This window comes from Leptonychotes weddellii, chromosome 6, assembly GCF_054177405.1.
Source record: "Leptonychotes weddellii isolate Sample4059 chromosome 6, ASM5417740v2, whole genome shotgun sequence".
In the NCBI taxonomy this organism is placed as follows: domain Eukaryota; kingdom Metazoa; phylum Chordata; class Mammalia; order Carnivora; family Phocidae; genus Leptonychotes; species Leptonychotes weddellii.
This window is the reverse complement of record NC_138374.1, coordinates 105380193-105398279: the sequence shown is the minus strand read 5'-3', so window position 1 is coordinate 105398279 and position 18087 is coordinate 105380193. Positions and strand designations below refer to the sequence as shown.

The window sequence follows — 18087 nt, the reverse complement described above, 5'->3', positions numbered from 1 at the left end:
AGGACTGATGTCAGGAAGTGGAGGTCGTTCTGGTCTGAAGACTTCTATTTTTTTCTGTGCAGTAGGAAGTGAAGTTTCTGGGTGAGAGGGGGCCAGGCCCCGGGCGTGTGGCGGGGCGTGGTCAAGGTTTGAAATAGATACTGAAAACAAGAGAATGAGCTGAAAAGGAAAACCTGGCCTCAAACTCTGTTACCTGTCCGCGTGATGAAGCCTCCAGAAAAGCAACCCTGGCAAATGTGTCAGCTCTCTAGCATCTTGTGAGGCACCTGGGTGAGGGCCCCAAACATGTTGATTGACTGAAAAGTTGGCCTGTCTACCTTTAAAAATCCTTCTCGGCATCTTCCTCTCCTTCCCCGGTACCTGGCTCCCCCTGTGACACGTCCCCAGGGGCTAGTTCACTTTCATAGGGGTAAGGAGTGGGGCTCAAACTCAGCTTTTCCAGCCCCATCTGGCTGGACCCTCCCCTCCTGACCCTGACTCTTCCTCCCCAAGTCAGCCAGCGTTATTAGCCAGCTTTGCCCCGTCTAGCTGGAACTGGTGGCATCTCAGGACCTAGAAAGGGTTGAGATGAGAAGGTTTAGGCACTGGGCGACAGGATGGGCAGGAAATGAAGCTTTTGGTAAGGGAACCGTTCAGTATCAGCTACTCTCGTCAGTATCTATGGTTTCCCAACACATGCACTGTCCAGCGTCAGGGCCTCGGTAAACAAAAGAAACCCCTCTGCCCCCGAGGAGCTTGTTTTCTGGCTGGGGAAGTTCGGGGGTAAAGAAGGAAACCTATACCGTGCCTGACGGTGGTGAGCGCTTTGGAGAAAAATGCCTCAGGGGAGGGGGTGTGGCATCAGGGAGGTGGTGTTTCCACATGGGGCAGTTGGTGAAGGCCTCCCTTGTGAGGTAGCGTTTGAGCGGATACCTGAAGTGTGGGAACAAGCCATTCTGGCATCAGGGGGACAGGCAGCAAGGAAAGGCTCTCGCACTGGTTAAGAAGGAGCGAGGCCAGTGTGGCTGGAATGTGTGCACAGGAGGAGAGTGCTAGAAAACGAGGAGAGGCCAGATGGTGCAGGACACGAAGAACACTGGCTATAACCCTGAGAGATGGGGCCACTGGAGCTGAGGAGTGGAATATCTGACTTCTGTTTTTGAACAGATGGCTCTGGCTTCTGGGGTGTGACTGAGCTCTATGGGGAAGGGCAGAGGCAGGAGGCCCGCTAAGAGATTAATGCTGTTTCCAGTGGGAGAGGATGCTGACTTAGAGCAGAGTAGCTGTGCTGAAAGTAGGGAGCAGCAGTTTGAGATGTTTGAAAGAAGATCTGGGAGGATCTGTGTTGTGGGGTGCAGAGTGAGAAGAGCCAAGGGTGACTCCAAAGTTTTGGCCCAAGCGGTAGGGTGATTGGTGGCGCCATTTTCCTGAGGTGGAGGAAGGCCGTGGGAGGAGCAGGTTGGGTGGGGTTGGCTGTGTTACTACCGAGGTGTCTGGTGAACGAACAGGGAGGTGTGGACCAGGCACTTGGAATGAGGAGAGGTCCAGATTGAGGATAGAAATTGGGGTGCTGTCAGCCTCGGATGGCCTCTGGCAGGAGCCAAGATGAGCTCACAAGGAAAATGAGTCTGGAGAGAAGAGAAAGGTCCAGCACCAGCCTGGGTCCTCTGAGCGATGGGGCAATGAGGAGCGGCTAGTGGGGAGGAAGAGGAATGGTCTAGGAGCTGGCCCAATGGTCCAGGTCTGTGTGTCTCACGTGGTAATCCACTATGGAATCTAGCCCAGAAGCTTGCTTAACAAACAGACTTCTAGCTACTACTGAGAGATCCCAATTCGGAAGTACGTTATAGGGTAGGCTAAGATATTGCTACACGTAGGCTCCCCAAACAGAGGTCTGTTTCTCTGGGGGAAGGTGTCCAAGCCAGCATCTTTATCATGCTCTAGGGCACACTCTTAGGGCATTTGGTTGTTGTACTTCATATGTAGGCATGGTCCCCACCTGGACTCAGCTGTCTGGGGGATGGGAACTGTCTGGTAACTTGGGGCCCTCCCCCACTGCAGAATGAGGCACGGGCCTCTGCACACAGCAGGCACTGAATAAATGCTGACTAGGAGTGAAGGATGGACATGCGTGGATATTAAGTGCTTATTTATACATCAGGCACTGTGTGCTGGTAATTTACATGAACGAACACATTTAATCCTAACCCCAAGCCTTAGAGGCAGGTACTATTATTGTCCTATTTTCTAGATGAGGAAGAGATGACCCAGGTAAGTGGATGGCAGAAGGACGTGAACCCTGCGGTCTGATTCCAGAGCTGGTCTCTAGGCTGTGCTGCTTCTCACCCAGACCTCCGTCTAGGTGTCGGGTGAAATGTGGTGCATTTCCCTGTAGCCATGACACAGAGCAAAAAGCACTGGACTTGGAGTCAGGAAGCCTAGAGTGCTGTTCTGCTCCGCCACGTGTTAGCTGTGCGATCTGCAGCAAGTTGCTTGACAGCTCGGGCCCCGAGTACGTCCTCCATCAGAAGGGTGACGATGGCAATATTGCCACAGGGTTGGTGTGAGGACTGCGTGTGATGCCGTGTGTAAGCCTACAAACTGCTAAGGACTAGTGTGTGTGAGTGGTAGTGTTAGAATGATTATCTTGAGAGAGCAAACCGTGGAACCCCTAAGATGACCCAAAAAAGTTGCCAGAGGGGTAGAGATCACAGGAAACCCAAACAGGCCTTGTTTCCCCCAAAACAGTTCCTCTGTACACTTTTTTATTTACTGATGTTTCTGCATGAGATTTGGTTTGATGAGTGTCACTGTTTTTTAAAAGCTGTGATATCCTTGGCTCGCTGATCCCTTAAGCCCTTGTAGAGTTGACTGGCTCAGTTGTTGGGGGGAAAGTCATTCTTTCAAATTCTTTCTCTTCCTCTTGCCCCCCCGCCCCACCCCGGGCTCCCTTCCTTCTCTCCCTCTTCTGCTGTCCTGATCCCAAGAACCCGACGTCCAGGGTTGTGTGAGTACGACTCAAGGATGCCCACCCATGTGTGCGCTGGGCATCTGGGGTACACCTGGAGTAGCAGACCTCAGGAAGCTTCTAGGTTACTGCCCCAGTACAGAGCTGAGATGAGAGGGCCACCCCTGGTCCCATCCGCTTTCTCCCTGGGCCCGGGCCAGAGCTGGTCAGGACGGGATTGCTCCGTCTGCCCCTTGCAGAACATCGACTCCTGCCCCAGCCCCAGCCTCTCCCGGCTCTGAGGCAGTGGGCAGTGTGTCACACAGCTTTGGAGATGTGACCTGGCCCAGAGGCAGCTGTGCATGAGCTCGTGTGAGAGATGAGGCACGGCTAGAATGATGTTGGCCTTTAGCAGCTAAAAGTTGCCAAAAGGTCAAGCCAAGGTTTCTGAATCCACCTCGGCATGTCTGTTGTGTATCCTATGTAGGGAGGTCTCAGGGCTCTCCCCTTTCCCCAGAGCACCCGTGGGCCATGGAGGGTGGGGCTGGGCAAGGCTTCTGATTCCAAGCCCGATCTCAACCTCTCAGCCATTGTCTCTTGGCTGCATCTCCACACTGCCACATGGCTCTGCTGGCCGGGCGCCTGGACTCTCCTTCTCCCCGTGTATGTGAGAAGATAGGATGGTTGGGAAGGGAGAGGGCGAGAAAACCGTAAGGCTCAGATGACGCCCCAGGACGTGAGGAAGTAGGGACCCCCACCCACATTTGGAAAGAAGTCCAGTTGGGATGTGGCGGCCTTTCCCGTGAGGAGAGGTGGGAGTTTGGCAAGAATGAGGGACAGAGGCTGACCTAATCTCAGGGGAGTCCCGCAGGGAGCCCCGCAGAAGTGTGGTCAGGGATGGGAGAAGGCCACACAGCACAGTGTCCCCAGGGCCAAGGGATCAGGGGGTTTCAAGGAGGAAGTGCCAAATGCCACATAAAGGGCAACAGGGCTACAGTTTAGGACAGACTGGTGAGTCTGATTGTATGATTACAGTTTAGGTCATCGAACTAATATAATATGCTTTTCCAGACTACCTAGGCCACCCCCCTTCACCCATCCAACACCCAGAGGATTCGGGCCCCCCGGCTTGTTCAGGGGCAGGGTACGGAGAACTGGGAGAGCAGGTAAGCTGCAGGGAGGTGCCCATGGGGTCCTAGGAGGGACACAGGTCTGCAGGCCCTGCTCGGGGTGGGGGGGGCGGGAAGTGGCCGGTGCGGGAGCTGCTGGGCCGGAGCCCACTGCCCACTGCCCGTGACGGGATGGGGGTGGGGGTGCGGGTGGGGGTGTGAGGAATCCGGGCCCACCGTGCTGCATTGTTGTTTCCCCATCAGTGTCTGCGTGTGGTAGGTCCTCAGCAAAGGAGTGATTTACAAAAAGTGATTGAATGAGTGAACCTTTAGTGGAAGATAGTAAAGTGTAACCATGAATTCAGAATAATGCATTGGGTGAAGTGAGGAGGAGAATGTGTTTGGAGGAGGAGACAGAGAAATGAGAAAGGCGGCTCTGGTTAGAGGAAGAGTGGTTAGCTTAGCGAAGGGTCCCCGATAAGGGGGAGCAGCGCCTTGTCTTGGGGAGGGGCTGGTATCTGGGGAAATCATGGAAGTAGGTCCAACTTAATGCATAGGTGTGAAGATGAGTCGGCGAGGTGCCGTGCCCACCCACAGGGGTGTGGTGTGACTCGAGCCTTAATGGGGGTGCTGACTGTAGGGGAGGGCACAGTGGGTGGGCTCTCAGGACTCAACTCTGTGATCAGAACTGCCACTCATCACTATCACTTCTGGGCCCGGACAGGGGGATGGGGGGTAGGAATATAGGGATGCAGAAAAAGCAAAGTGCATGCACAGCAAACCGGTGAGTGAGGGAACACACACAAGCATGAAAAGAACATAGGAAGGAAAGGGGAATATTTAGGCAAGTTGCACTGGGGTGGGGGTGGGAGCCCGAGGTCATTGTCTCCTGCATGAAGGGGTGTCTTCAGGAAAAGAGACCACGCTTTCTCCCTATGGTCGCAAGTGCCTCCTGACTTCCCTCCCTTTGCCTTCATTCTTCCCCATGTCAGGGAACAGCACCACCTCCACCCAGGTGTTGAGGCCCAGTCCTGGCGTCAGCCTCCCATCCTCCCTGCCTCCCAGCCTCATATTCAGTCACTGGACTGCCCCATTTCCCTGTCACCACCATGGTCCAGGTCTGCGCTCTCTCCCCGACTGCTGCAGTGTCTGCACTCCATCAGCCTCCTGACTGCTCTCCCCCCGCCCCCGGCCCTCACAGCCCCTTGTCCGTGCGGCATCCGGAGTGGTCTTTGCAGGCTCCAAAGCAGACACTGCCATTAGTTCCTTAAAATACTCATGCTGCTTCCCGTTGCTTTGTTCTTAGAACAGACCCGGACTCCTTCCTGTGGGCGCCCAGGCCCATGTGACCTGGCTCCTTCCCCGGGTCCTGCTGTTCTTCCCCTTGTCCCTGACATTAGGCAACACGGGCCTCCTTTCTGCTTCTCAAACACAGCAAGGCCTTTCCCAGAACCGAGCGTTAGCCTTGCTGCCCCTCTGCCTGCTGTGTCCGTCCTGCTGCTCCTCACATCCTTCCCTGGCTGTTCAAGTATCACCTCCTCCATGAGGCCTTCCTGTCTACAGTGGCTGCTTCTGTTTCTTATTTCAACATCCTGTTTATTTCCTTCAGACGACTTATCACAGTTTGTAACTGCCTCCTTTGTTGCTACTCCCTTGTCTCCTCCATTAGGTTGTAAGCCCCACAGGGGGAGGCTTGGACCCTGTCTCTCTTGTTCTTCCCTGGCGCCCGGAGCCTGATAGAGTGCCCCACATGTCAGACAGTCAGGTTATCCTCAGAGTGGGGGACATTGATGGAGGGGCTCTGAGGCAAATGCTTAATCAGAATCAGAATCATAGCCCTCCTAGCAATTCCTGTGTACCACCATTATAAGCTCTTCATGCATACTGGGGTCAGCAGACTTCTTCTGTAAAGAACCAGATAGTAAATATTTTAGGCTTTGGGCCATATGATCTGAAGCACAACTGTTCAACTCAGCTGTGGTAGCAAAAACAACAATAACAACCAGCCAACCATAGATGATATGTAAACAAATGAACATGGCTGTGTTTTGATAAAATTTTATTTACAAAAACAAGTGGTGGGCTGGCTGACCCTTGATGTATGGTATTAACTTATTTAATCTTCAAAGATTCTCTGAGGTAACTACTATTATCATTATCACTGTTTTATAGATGAAGAAACTGAGAAGCATAGAGACTAAGTAACTTGCCTGAGATCATACAGCTATTCAGGAATAGAATCAGGATCTGTGCCCAGGCAGGTTGACTCCAGAGTCCAGAGCGGTGGCCAGCATCCCACACTGCCTCTTGGCAGGCTTTGGAGAAGCAGAGAGGAACCCCAGCACCTCCTTATCCCCTGAGGGCCTCCACTGTTTCCTGGCTATGAGAAATCTCCAAGTTTCCTCATTCAACAAACTGGGGATGCTAATGATGTATCCGTTATTGGGTTGCTGTCAGGATTAAAATGAGACTGTGCATGTAAATTAGCTGGCTCTGAGCCTAGACATAGCCTCACTGAGTGTAATCCTGACCCATATCCAATTCCAGCCCTTAGGTTCCATTCACATCTTTTCATATCGTCTCCTTGCTGTCTGTCTGCCTCATTCAGATTTGCCCTAGGTTGTCTTCGTGGCCCTCCTTCCAACAGCCCCCTTTCAAGAAGGCCTCACATTAATCCTAGAGTTCCTCTATTAGGCGAACATTGAGTGAGTGCTCTGGGCCAGGCATGGTGCTGGCTCTGAGGATCTGGAGACCAATGAGGACAGCCCCTCCCTGAGGAGCTCGCCAAGGAGCTGACCCCACACAGCAGGGAAGACTGGGAAAGGGTTGGAGCTGAGTCTAATGGCCGAGAGACTGGAGTCAAAGCTTCCCAAAGAAGAAGCTTTTGTGTGGGAAGATCAGTAGTGTTCTATTTTTTTTCTCTTGGTCTTAAGTTCTGAGAGCCAATCTAATAGCATCACTTGGAGCCAGGTGGACTCGAGATGGGCTCTGAGACTTCCCCATAGGTGAGATTGATGTTGAGGGCACATGGGGGTGGGCACCCCAGGAGGGGTGCGGGGATGCTCTTCAGCCCTGGAACCCCCTTCTCTTCACCAGCAGTGCTTTTCTGCACTCCCAGGAAAATGGGGAACCAGGGGCTTCCTGACAGCTTGGAGAGAAATCACAGTTGTCTTCAAAGGAATTAAAATCTTACCCACATCATTCATCCTGTATCCAAGAAAACCTTCTCCTGGGAAAGTATAAGGAAAAGAAAAGAAAAAGAAAATACACCCTTACCTCTGCCTCTGCAACACCAAAGCCACCCATCCCGTGGATAGGCAGTGGGTCGTCGGTAGGCTGTTGTCACATATTATCTGGCTGTCGTGGGGTCACCTGGCCTGTGCATGGTCTCCCTCCCACGTTACGCCTGATGGAAAATGGCGTCATTACTTCTGCGTTTCTCCAAGGCCCTTCCTCTTTGTCTAACCTACATGGCTAAAGGTTAATGAAAATAAAACCAGTTTCTCCCAGAGTTCTCATAGTAGTCATATTGTTGTGTTAAAAGCTGTGGAAGTGGTAGAGAGGAAGAGAAGGTCAAGGTTTGGAGCAGAGGCCTAGCAGTTGTCTTGGGGGGTTTCGTCGTCCAAGGAAAGATCTTTCTGGGCCATTGAAGACCGAGGCTTTGGTAACCACTTTAAATGCATCTCACTTCTCCCTCATGCCATGCGGATAACATACTAAATAAAGTGTCTTCTTCCTCTTCTGCTGTCTCCTCCTCCTCTTCTTCTTCTTTTTTTTTTTTTTTTTTCACTTTCCTGGTAGTAACTGTTCTTCCTGGAAGAGCAGAATCTTAGAACTCAAGGGCCAGGTGACCGAGAGCAGGAACTGCCTGTCCTTCTAGCAGATGGGCACCGGGCTCTCTGAGCCAGAGAACAGATCCCAGAGTCTCCTTGGGTCATCGCATCTTGGGATTTGACATTTTAACTTTTCCTCATCACTAAGCACATCTCTCCTCCTTTAATTTCAGCCCAGGACCCTTTGTTGGCTCTCGGGTGGGTCTGGGGAAGAACATACTTGTACCTGCCCCCTGTTGCCAAATGCGAGCGTCAGTCATGGAGTTGGCTTCTTATGCTTCTGTCAAGGCCTCAGCGGAGCTGAGAAACAGGCAGTTTGCCTTCTAGAAGCCCATCCTGGGATTGGTAGCTTTCATTGGCCAGTGTGGGGTTGCCCCTCCATTGCCCACAGCTCAAGGACCATCCTGGGGCTCCTGGCCAGCCTTTGTGCCCCCTCCTTGTCATCCAGCCCTGTCAGTCCCACCTGTCAGAGAAAGCAGCCTCTCTTGACTCTGCAGCTCTCAGGACCCTTCCTTACAAAGTAGCCTTGGGGCAAGACTGTAAGCCTCTCAAACCCCTCCCAGACACCTCTGTACACTTACCAACAGCCCCTGGATCCTAGAAGTCACTAGCAGGAGGGATCTCGGACCTAGTAAGGGGTGGAGGGTCACACAAGGCTGAATGGCGGTTACTTTGGGGGAAGCAGCACCTGTTAAATCCCAAGTAAGGAGTAAACAGGGCTGCTCTGTAGCCCCAGGTGTGAGTGGGAAGGGCAGACTTCAGTATTGGCTTCAAGGAATTTTCCCATTGCTATCCCTCTGGGATGTCTTCTGTCTCCAGATCTTATTTTCCTGACATAGATCTAAACCTATTACGTCAAATGCCATCACTAAAATGACAACTGAATTATTTGTAAAGTAAAAAAAAATTTTTTAATGCCTTGGGCAATTTTAAAACAATTATTGATTCCGCACAGGAAATGTGGCCATTCCTAGAAATCATATCATTTATTCTGGAAGAGATGTTGGATGTCAGCTTGTCTCACTCACCTCTACTCCCTTAAGATTGTCCCTAAGGGACCCCAACCTCGAAAAGTCCCCTACCCACATCCTTGCTTCTCTCCTTCTCTCCTTCATCCTCTCCTATTGGTGCCATCAGTTAGTCAGTCTTCCAAACGAACCTGGGATTCATCCTCCACTGTCCTCTCTTTCAGCCCTTCCACTGAACCCATTTCTAAATCCTTGCGTTTTACCTCAGAAATGCCTCAAAAACATGGCTTTTCTCTTCCTCTGCCTTAGATCAGGCCATTGTCGTCCATGTCTGTTGTATCAGCCTCTTCCCTAAACTCCGTGCTTAGGCCTGTCCTATATGTTTAGCATCCCTAAAATTTTCGAAACCTCGAGGTAAAATTTGGAATTCCTGCCTGTGGCATTCATTCAGGGCTCTTCGCGCGATGCTCCTCCCCTCTGTCTCCACACTCCCAGAGACCTTTTTAGTGGTTTCTGACAGAATTTATTTAGTTACACAGGAATCAGCTTACGCAGGTGATGGCAAAGCTGGGAAGCCAAACAGAAGACTCAGGGTGAGACAACTCAGAGATGAGTTCTGGCGGGAGGCTTCCCACCCCCTCTAGAGCTTAGGAGCTGGGGACCATTCTTGGCCGGCCTAGCGGGAGCTAGTCCACAGAGACAGGGACCATCTGGTGGTGACAAAAGCCAGGGAGGAGACCCAATCACCGTGGGGATGCTGCCCAGCACCAAGGGATGGGAGAGAAATACTCTGGCTTCTCCCTTCCTCCCACCCTTCAGTCCCTTGCCAGTGTCTCTTATTGGCTGAACCTAGCCAGAAGACAGGGAGCCCAGAAAACAAGAGTTTGTGGGGGGTCAGCCTCACCCCACCTCGCGATGCAGATCAGGGCAGGAGAGCAGAGAGTGGCTCTGAGAACAAACAGGCAAATGACTGGTGTGTTCCCTTCATTCCACTTGAGCTATAGTTAATTATTAACCATCCCAGAATTTTTATGATATCCTCTGCAAAATTCTTATATCTCCTTCACCTAGAAAGGAGAAGGGATACCTTCTTCATGACCAGCTGAGATGTTTTCTTCTCTGTGAAATCAACAGACACCTCAGAAAGCGTTAGCTACTCCTCACCTGGGCTCAGACAGTTTTTTTGTGGTACTTGCCACCAGGGCATTATAATGCATCATTCTTGTGTCTGGTTGCCTCTACTTGCCCTGGAGACCCTCCACAACAGATGTAATATCACAGATCTCTGCACTCTTGGATCCAATCCAGGACATGTGCCTGCTGAGTCCATGCGGGGATGGACAAACGAGGGAGCTGTGGGGGGTGTCTTGTTCAAGGTTGCATAGCTGGTGAGTGGCAGGGCAGGGATGGAGCCCAGGTCTCCAGCCCTGTGCCATTTTCACTCTGGAATTTCATCTGTAGTAACTAGTAACTCCCAAGAACCAGATCTTGAAAGCTCTGTAGGCATAGTTCCTGGATTTACGTCTTAGAAAGTATAAAATGATTGGGGCGCCTGGATGGCTCAGTCAGTTGAGCCTTTGACTCTTGGTTTTCGGCTCGGGTCGTGATCTCAGGGTTGTAGGGCTGGGCTCCTCACTCTGCAGGGAGTCTGCTTGAGATTCTCTCTCTCCTTCTGCTGCCCCCCCAATCCCGCTCTCACGCTCTTTCTCTCTCTCAGAATAAATAAATCTTTAAAAAAGAAAACCAACCCACAAAGTATAAAATGATTTATAAAAACATTCCCAAGTTTTCCAAACCTTCATTAATCTAAACAAGATGTTTGGGATCCTATGGAAGGAGTATGGACAGACAGACAAGGATCTGCCTTTCTTTTTTAAACCTGAGACTGAATTCTGCTAGATGTGTGTTTTTTATGGTAACTAAAACCTAAACTCTTGTTGCTTCAGAATGTTAGACTGTTCATTATGTGTTCCCCAAAAATGAATCAGAAGAAATTTGTAAGTAAAGAACTTAAATCCTGACATCCACAGATGTCCTTTGGAATGCCTAGAAAATTCTCAACGAAAAGAGGCAGCAGTTTATGAAGCTAAAAAATGATGTTTATAAGAAACTCAGTAAGAGTCCATGGGGAGCATATTGTATATGATTTTCTTTGTCCTTTTAGGTTTGAGTCAATAACTTTTCAGCAGGAGGACCACACTGTGCGTGCCATCAATTCCTGCCAGGCAGGAATAAGGCCCCGTTCACTGCAGTAGGGAGATATCCAGGCTCTGACAGTAATTTCAATACCTTTCTTTTCTTATTTGCAAGAACTGAACTCTTTTTACTCTTTCTGTTACATAAGCTATTATACCCAAAGGGGAAAGATTTTAATAAAATGGAACTCTTTTTTTTTTTTTGAAGATTATTTATTTATTTATTTGACAGAAAGAGAGAGAGAGACAGCGAGAGAGGGAACACAAGCAGAGGGAGTGGGAGAGGGAGAAGCAGGCTTCCCGCGGAGCAGGGAGCCCGATGCGGGGCTCGATCCCAGGACCCTGGGATCACGACCTGAGCCGAAGGCAGACGCTTAACGACTGAGCCACCCAGGTGCCCCTAAAATGGAACTCTTATTTATTCCCACGAAATAGCTGCCTGGGAATGACAGTACTAGCTGGAAATGTTCAATTAATTAGAGAAATATGTTTATTAGATAAAGAAATAGCAGCCTTTATGGTCATATTATTGGGACTCTCTCATGTCCGTGAACACACTGAATTGATTCCATTTTAGGGGCCGGTCATGGGCCTGAAGAAACTTCAGAGGAAGGAGCCAGACCCTGCCCTGGGAGCTATCACGGTTCGTTTATATACAAGAACACTGTCCTGAAGCATTGAAAGTGCATATTGTGTAGCAGAACATAAGTGCTTATTTAAAAAAATATATATATCTAATGAAATAAAAACTCAATTTCGTAAAAACGAATACTGGGCAAGACCACAGATGAGAGTGAACAAGGTCAGTAGGTGACTCGTGCATGCTGCCTACAGCTGGGCTAGACACAAAGGGAGGAGCAGGGAGGGAGGGGCATTGGGTCCTCAGGCCTCTGCGGGCCATGCAGCAGGAGCAAGGAGACCGTGAGGGTCACATGCATGCTGGGCTCCACCAGCACAAAGACTGACAAGGCCCGGTCCTGCCCAGCAGCCTGATAGGACAGTGGTTCCCAGAGTGTGCTTCATGAGCCCCAGGGGTGCTGGAGAAACTCTTTCCAGGAGAGCAGTTGATAGGCTCTTATTTAGTTCAGGTATGTTCAGGCACAGAAATTGGCAAATTGTACACGTTGGCCTCCCTGAAGCCCTTTCAGGGGATCTGCATGGGCAAGACTATTTTCATACTACTACTAAGATATCGTTTGCCATTTTTACTCTCCTTTCCTGAGCATACAGTGGTGCTTTCTGAAAGCCACAGGAGGCGTGATACTGTAACACCCCGAATGCAAGAGTATCACATAGGAGAACCCAGCCGTCTTCTGTTAAACCCAAACAGATGTGCAAAAATGTAAAACAGTGCCTTCTCACTCATTTTTTCGGTTTGGAAAATGGCTATTTTTCACAAAAATGCTATTTATGTTACCATATAGTTGGCTTATTATTATCTTAAAGTAAATTAATAAAGAAATGTATTTTTTAAACTCAATTTTTTTTAAAAAGATCTATTTATTTGAGAGAGAGAGAGCACAAGTGGGAGGAGCAGAGGGAGAGAGAATCCCAAGTAGACTCTCTGCTGAGCGCAGAGCCCAACACAGGGCTCGATCTCACAACCCTGAGATCATGACCTAAACCAAAACCAAGAGTTGGACGTTTTTTATTTTTTTTAATTTTTTAAAAAATGTTTAAAGATTTTTGTTTGTTCATTTGAGAGAGACAGAGATAGCGAGAGAGAACACGAGTGGGGAGGAGAGGGAGAAGAAGCAGGCTGCCTGCTGAGCAGGGAGCCTGATGCAGAACTTGAGCCCAGGACCCTGGGATCATGAACCAAGCTGAAGGCAGATGCTTAACCAATTGTGCCACCCAGGTGCCCGAGAGTCGGACGTTTAACCAACTGTGCCAGCCAGGCACCCCTAAACTCCTCAGTGTTATCTCAAATTGGTAAATATTAATAGCTATAACCCACATAAACAACTCAGGGGGTCCTCAGTTTTTTTGAGACTTTATTTTTTAGAGTGGTTTTGGATGCACAGCAAAGTTGAGCAGAAGGTACAGAGACTTCTCACAGACCCCCTGTCCCCTGCACAGCCTCCCCCACCATCAACATTCCCCACCAGAGAGGTACATCTGTCACAGTTGATGAACCTACGTTGTGTGAGGGAGGAAAAATACCTTCCCCTCTACTCTTCTGAGGTCTTAGCTGAGACGTCTGTGATAAAAGACAGATTAGCAAGAGAAAAACAGGCAGAAGTTTATTAACATCTATAACTCATATATGCGTGGGAGATACCCAGGGAAAAATGAGTAGCTCTCTCAGGTGGCTTGAGATTCAGGCTTGAATATCATCCTAAAAGGGAAAGGGGAGGGGGAAGTAGGCCTCTTAGGGGAGAGCGAATGATTTTTAGGAGAGATAAATGGACCCTTAGAAGATTAGGTGGGATATGTGATAGTTTATGACCAAGTTTGTCTGGGTATCACCTAGTTTCTTCTCCTGTAATGAGCCACTCTTTCCTGGTTGATGAGACTCTTGGAGAGGTGGTTTATAATAATTGAGTTCCCTTTGGAAGATCTGTCTTTAGGCAGATAAGGTGTTGTTTTAGGACAAATGTATAATGACATGTATCTACTGTTATTGTATCATACCAAGTGTTTTCACTGCCCTAAAAATCCTCTCTGCACCTCTTATTCATCTTTCCCTACCTCCATCCTAACTCCTGGCAACCACCGATCTTTTTACTGTCTCCATAATTTTGCCTTTTCCAGAATGTCCTATAGTTGGAACTGTAGACTATGCAGGCTCTTCAGATTGGCTTCTTTCACTAAGTAATATGCATTTAAGATTCCTCCACATCTTTTCATGGCTCGATAGCTCATTTCTTAGTAATGCTGAAGAATATTCCATTGTCTGGATGTACCACAGTTTATCCATTCACCTACTGTTGGACATCTCGATTGCTTCTAAGTTTTGGCAGTTATGAATAAAGCTCCTATAAACATACATGTGCAGGGTTTTATGTGGACATAGGTTTCCACCTGCCATGGGTAAATACCAAGGAGGGATTCTTGGATGGTAAGACATGTTTAGTAAGAAACTGCCAGGCAGTCTTCCCAAGTGTCCCATTCCCACCCACAGTGAGTGAGGGTTCCTGTCCCTCCACATCCTCACCCATATTTGGGATCGTCAGGGGTGGGGTTTTGGGCCATTCTAGTAGGTGAATAGTGGTATCTCATTTTATTTATATTTTCCTGACAACATATGATGTGGAACACCTTTTCATTTGCTTATTTGCCATCTCCCTATCTTCTCTGGTGAGGTATATTTTGGACAACAGTCCTTTTTCAGATGTGTCTTTTGAAACTATTTTCCCCCAGTCTGTGGCTTGTCTTCCCATTCTCTTGACAATGTCTTTCGCAGAGCAGCAATTTTAATGAAGTCCAGTTTACAAATTCTTTCTTTCATGGTTTGTGCCTTTGGTGTTGTCTCTAGAAAGTCATTGCCATACCCCAGATCATCTAGATTTTCTCCCATGTTGTCTTCTGGGAGTTTAATAGCTTTGCGCTTTACATTTAGGTCTATGATTTTGAGTTAGTCTTTGTGAAGGGTGGAAAGTCTACGTCTAGATTCACCTTTTTTTTTTTTTTTTTTGCATGTGGATGTCCAGTTGTTCCGGCACCACTCGTGAAAAACTGTTTTTGCTCCATTGTATTGCCTTTGCTTCTTTATCAAAGATCAGTCGACGGTATTTATGTGGGTCTGTTTTTGGGTTCTCTATTCTGTTCCATTTATCTGTCTGTCTCTTCTTTCACTGCTTCACAACTATCTTGATTATTATAGCTTCACAGGAAGTCTTGAAGCGGGGTTGTGTCAATCCTCCAATTTTGTTCTTTTTTTTTTTTTAAAGATTTTATTTATTTGACAGAGAGAGACACAGTGAGAGAGGGCACACAAGCAGGGGTTGAGGGAGAGGGAGAAGCAGGCTTCCCGCCGAGCAGGGAGCCCGATGAGGGGCTCGATCCCAGGACTCTGGGATCATGACCTGAGCTGAAGGCAGACACTTAACGACTGAGCCACCCAGGCGCCCCCTCCAATTTTGTTCTACTCCTTCAATATTGTGTTGGGTGTTTAGGGTCTTTGGGTCCTCAGAGTCTAAAGGGTGGGAGGGAGGGTCCTGAGACCAAAAAGTTTGAGAACTGCTGTTGTAGAGAAAGATGGGCACACAGATGAGTGTATTAAATTCTTTTGTTTGGAAAGAGGATAGAATGTAGTGGAAGGGAACCCAAACTGAGTTTTGAACATCTTATTGCCCTGTTTTAGGAGCTGAGCAAGCTTGTTGTGTTAGGGCACATCTCTGAGAGTCCAAATTTAGATGCTGTGTGACAGAGACAGGAGCCTGGTCTCAGAAAGAACCCTAGAGGGGTGTAGGACATGAATTGTTGTCTTCCCTTGGGACCAGAGAACGCAGGGCAGATGAGGGAGGTTTGGAATTGGTGTTTCCATTTCTCTAAGCGAAAGGTGAGTCTTGGGTATTAGGATTGTGCAGGTGAACCAAGTGCTGTGCCTCTTGATCTCTGCAATTAAGATGTGTTAACTCTCAAGAATAAACCAGGTTAAAAGGGCAACAATCACATCTTGTACTGTTCACCTACCCCCTTTGAAGTTCTGCAGGAAACATATGCAGAGTGGGAAAGGTGGGGCTTTGGTCTCAAACTCCAGGATTAAAAAAAAACAAAAAAAACCCCCAAAAACCCTGTTGTGTGGGTCTCCTCCAGAGAGAAAGCTTTATTTGCTGAAAGAGGCCAGTTGCTTTCTCTGCTCCATTCTTGCAGGCCACACCCCAGACTCAGACCACTCCTGCACTGGGTGAGGCCAGCAGCTGACTAGAGCGGGCCCGGGTGCCGGATGGCGCCCATCTCCCACCTGCACTGTCAGGCCACCCAGCTGCTCTCAGGCCCAGTTGAACTCATCAGCTGCAGGAGATTCTTGAGGGATCCCAAGAGCAAGCCAAAGCAAGCAAGCCTGAAGGCCAAGCCTTCCTGTTCCCTAACCACGTGGAAGGATATCACTCCCAGGGACCACCCTTGATTGCCTCCCATCCTTTAGCCACTTGCCAGACACTCTGAAAGCACCAGTCCAGGCCCTGTGCCCAAAGTAACAGCATTCTTACTGGGGAGGCAGGGCTGTTGTTAACCTGGGGAAACCAGTGGGTTCAGAGGGTCTGCAGAGGTCCAGAGATCAGGTGTCTGTGCTCTTTTATGGGGAGAAGGTCTAGACTTTTTATCAGATTTCAAAGATGGGGAAAGTCCTTCCTCATAAAAAGTTAAAGGATCACTGTGTTAGCGGGCAACACTAGTTAGAGCCGTCCTGTTGCAGGTTAGTCAAAGAGTCCATTCAAGCATGTTAATTCAGCAAATAGTTGATTTGCTCTCCATGCCTGGCTCGGTGCTGAGGGCTGGAGACGCAACATTGAGTAAGACCAGATGGGATCTCTGTGTCATTGAAGCACACAGATGTAAATCAAATACTCACACAAACGCATGTCTAATTTATGAGACTGACGCACTGCCCACTGCGCCAAGAGGGCCGCTACGCATGTCTAATTTAAAAAATCAAGTGTTGCTCTGAATTTCAGAACCCGGTTCTATGATAGATACAACAGTGGATGTTTAGTTTTTGTTTTTGTGTATTTGTTTATTTTTGAACAGGTACTATGTTCATGTTGAAAAATTCAAAAGGATTATATAGTGAAAGACCACTCCACCCACCCCCACCCACCCCCCGCCACGCGCCGCCCACTTACCATTATCCCTCAGCCACTCCCTGGAGGCCATGCATGCTTCATAACATGAGTGGCTGTTCTGCTGTTCAGCGGGGGCGGAGGAAGGGAAGTGTACAGAAAGCTTACCTGAGGCTATGACACTTGAAATCTGAATCATGAATGTGAAGCAAAGAAGACTGGAAGGCATAGGGGAGGCATTCTAGGTAGAGGCAATAGCTTATTCAAAGGCCCTGTGGCAGGAGACAGAAGAATGAAAAGAAAGCCTGTATGGCTCAAGTGCAGAAAGCAAGGGGAGGAGAGGTCCAGGATGCTGCTGGGTGGAGAGGGTGCAGTCTTGTAGCTCTCTTAGCATTGTGGACTTTCCCGTAAGAGCCTGGCAAGCCACTGAACAATGAGAGGAGGTAACCTTCAGTCACACTTGCATTTTGAAAATGTTACCCTGGCTGTAGTATGGAGAATGGATTGTAGGAGAATGGATTGTAGGGACTTACTAATTGACCTGCATCCTGGGGAATGAATGGGAGTTTTTCAGCAGACTGGGGAGGTGCTGAAGCTACAAAGGGAGGGTGGGGGAGAGAGAACCCTTCCTGGGGGTGGGAGCGGCAGTTAATATGCTTATTTAGTTCAGGTGAGAAATGATGTGGCTTGGTGGTGGTGATGTATCTATATATATTGCAAGAAATGCATTGGTATACAAGGTTCTTCTGAAAAATGTTAACAAAACGTTTGTTTCCGTTCTCTCAACCGAGTGGAAGAGTCAGCTTAGAATGTAGTTAACACCCTGGTTGTATTTGGTCCAAGTGCATGGCCAAACTAACAGGATAATTTAGCATCCTGTAAGAGGCTGGTGGGCAAAGGTCTGAAGTCTCCTAAAATCTTGCTAGAAGTCTTCTGGTCCAGGCTCCTGCTTGAGCACCGTGAAGACATCTCCCCTGTGCGGGAGCCCTCCAGTGGCTGGAGGTTGTTACTGTTGTTACCGAGTCATAACAGAATGACCGTGTGGATGATGTGCGCTAATTCGGAAACAATTGTTTTGGTCTCTGCACACTCAATTTTCCTTCTCTTCTCCTGACTCCCCCAGAATGGCTTATTCTGAGGAGCAAGGAGGTATCCCGTGTGGTTTCATCCGCCAGAATTCCGGCAACTCCATTTCCTTGGACTTTGAGCCCAACACGGAGTTCCAGTTTGTGGAGCAGTTAGAGGAGCGCTACAAATGTGCCTTCTGCCGCTCCGTGCTGCACAACCCCCACCAGACAGGCTGTGGGCACCGCTTCTGCCAGCACTGCAT

At 48.9% G+C, this 18087-nt stretch overlaps 1 long non-coding RNA gene across 1 annotated transcript in view; it reads left to right on the top strand.

The window, feature by feature from the left end:
• LOC145722311 (uncharacterized) overlaps nt 1-18081 on the top strand; it is a 26964-nt gene extending 8883 nt beyond the window's left edge. The window contains exons 2-3 of the long non-coding RNA XR_014146474.1: nt 3998-4092; nt 17881-18081. This is a non-coding gene — a long non-coding RNA (uncharacterized LOC145722311). The remainder of the gene's footprint in view (nt 1-3997; nt 4093-17880) is intronic.
• The last annotated feature ends 6 nt before the right edge of the window (nt 18082-18087 follow it).